Source organism: Anoplophora glabripennis, unplaced genomic scaffold, assembly GCF_000390285.2.
Source record: "Anoplophora glabripennis isolate ALB-LARVAE unplaced genomic scaffold, Agla_2.0 scaffold992, whole genome shotgun sequence".
NCBI lineage: Eukaryota > Metazoa > Arthropoda > Insecta > Coleoptera > Cerambycidae > Anoplophora > Anoplophora glabripennis.
The window spans coordinates 11,674-14,362 of NW_019417065.1; positions in this window are offsets into that span (position 1 = coordinate 11,674).

The following is a 2,689-nucleotide window of genomic DNA, read 5'->3' on the forward strand; positions in this document are numbered from 1 at the left end:
GGTAAGAATTGAAATGAAACGATTAAACTATTACATTTAATAAACCTATACAGGGATGGTCAGAAGTACGGAATAAAATTCATATCTTTTGAATGAGTTAATTTTTTTTTAAAACGCCGAAACACGTTAACTGATTTTGATTTTTTCCCATCTTTCGGTTATATTAATATTTTCTTCAACCCCCTAACCCTCAGCTACCCCTACTTTTTTTTCAAATGGAAACATAAGGCATGAGGGGGCTCGTTGAAAAGCTTATAGAAAACCGAATCCAGCCATACCAAATAAACAAGCTTCATTTTTTCAATAACGATTTTTTTTTCATTTAGAAATTGAAACAACTAGATAATTTACAAAAATAAATTCAATGTCGCAAATGCTGAAAATGTCCTCCATTCACTATTTGGCATTCTCCAGGACGATAGTAAAAGCTGTCCACAGCATTCTGAATGACTTCAGCTGGTAAATTATGCATCTCCGCCCTAATCTTGTTCTTTAAATTCTCAATATTATCCGGTCTGTCCTGGTAGACTCTTTCTTTCAAATATCCCCAAAGAAAATAATCCAGGGGTGTTAAGTCGGGGGATCTTGGCGGCCATTCAACTGTACCCCGTCTACCAATCCAGCGATTTGGAAACATTTCATCTAAGTATCTTCGAACATCAATACCAAAATGTGGGGGAGCGCCATCTTGTTGGAACCAAATTCTTTCATTCGGTATATCTGGATCAATTTCATGAGGGAAAATCACAGCTAGAGCAGGTATCAGGTCAAATGTTAGGAAATCCAGGTAGCGTGCGGCAGTAAGATTTTCTTCAAAAAAGAATGGGCCCAAGATTCTGTTGTTGATGATACCTGCCCATACATTAACTTTTTGTGGATGCTGCGTATGCGATTCGCATGTCCAGTGTGGATTTTCCTGGGACCAAAAGCGATAGTTGTGCCTGTTAACCACTCCATTTAAATAAAACGTAGCTTCATCCGAAAAAAGTACGTCTCGTTGAAAACCATTATTGTCGTCACACCGTCTCATCATTTCCTCACAAAATTGTAATCGCCTATCATAATCGTCTTCCAAAAGCTCTTGGACAAGACATACCTTATAGGGGTGGTATTTCTCTTGTTTCAGAAACATTCGAATTGCAGTTCGAGAAGCATCGTGATTGCGGGCCAATGAAACAGTTGAAGTATGAGGATTTTCAACAAGTTCTAATGCAATGTCTAATTTCTTTTCTTCATTCAAAGCACGTGCCCGTCCAGTTTTGGGCAAAGTCTGTACTGTACCGTGTTCCTCAAATTTGTGAAATATTTTACTAACTGTCCCTTGCGAGATTTGGTTTTCGGGATATTTCGCATTAAATAAATCGCGCACTTCAGCCTGACTTCTTATTTTGTCTCCACATCCAAGCAATATCAAGATTTCGATGCGTTGCCTTTCCGACAATACCATTGCAATTCAGTAAATAACTTGATTTTGACACAATAGTAACGTTTCGAACTCCAATTTACAACTAAAGCGAAAAATTAACCAGAAAGCCTGGCAAGTAAGTGGTGCCAAAAAAACGCAACATAAAAAATATATCTTTTTTGCGTTAGCAGTGATAGGTACAGTTTCAAATTCTTTATTTTATTCTGTGCAAATTCATGGAGGATAACACTGAAGATAATTAAATTTTATTTCACTTGTTAAGTAGGTGTTTTATACAACCCTAAAAACCTTGCTATTGAAAAAATAAAACTTGTTTATTTGGTATGGCTGGATTCGGTTTTCTATAAGCTTTTCAACGAGCCCCCTCATGCCTTGTTTCCATTTGAAAAAAAAAGTAGGGGTAGCTGGGGGTTAGGGGGTTGAAGAAAAATTAATTATTATATAACCGAAAGATGGGAAAAAATCAAAATCAGTTAACGTGTTTCGGCGTTTTAAAAAAAATTAACTCATTCAAAAGATATGAATTTTATTCCGTACTTCTGGTCAACCCTGTATATGTAGGATTTAGTATATTAGATATTTCGAAAACAATTGTGCATGATTTTTGTTACAACTACATTAAAAACAATTTTATGATAAAACAAAATTACTGTACACCGACACTGATTCTTTAATATATCATGTATGAACAAATTAAAGAATATTAATAAACTAGTAGTAATTACTTTTTTAATTTTCAGGTATGTAAAAAAGCACTAATTTTGAATTTTCTGAGAAATATCGAAGTCATAGGTAAATTTTACTAATGGCGTCGTGTTCAGCGCCTCAAAATACTACTAAAATGATATACAGGGTGTTCTCAAGGTTGAGTTATTTATTTTAACAGCTGGTAGAACTCATAAAAAGTCGATTTACTAAAAATCGTTTATATAAAAGTTATAAAAATCAGGTTTGCATTACAAAATTTTTAAATTAATCTCAATTTTTTAAAATAATTGCTAATAATTGCTTCATTTGGCATCTTTTATATAAAAGATTTTAGTAAATCCACTTTTTTATGAGTTCTACCAGCTGTTAAAATAAATTACTCAACTTTAAGAACACCCTGTATTTGGACAAAAATTAGGAAAAAATCATTTTTGACCCATATTTGGGTTTCACCCAAAAACTTCACTTTTCGCCGAAATTCGTCTACGTGTCATTAATTGTGACTACAAGATCGTGTAATTTCTTCGGAAATGATGTGTGGGTCTCTTGGGTTAC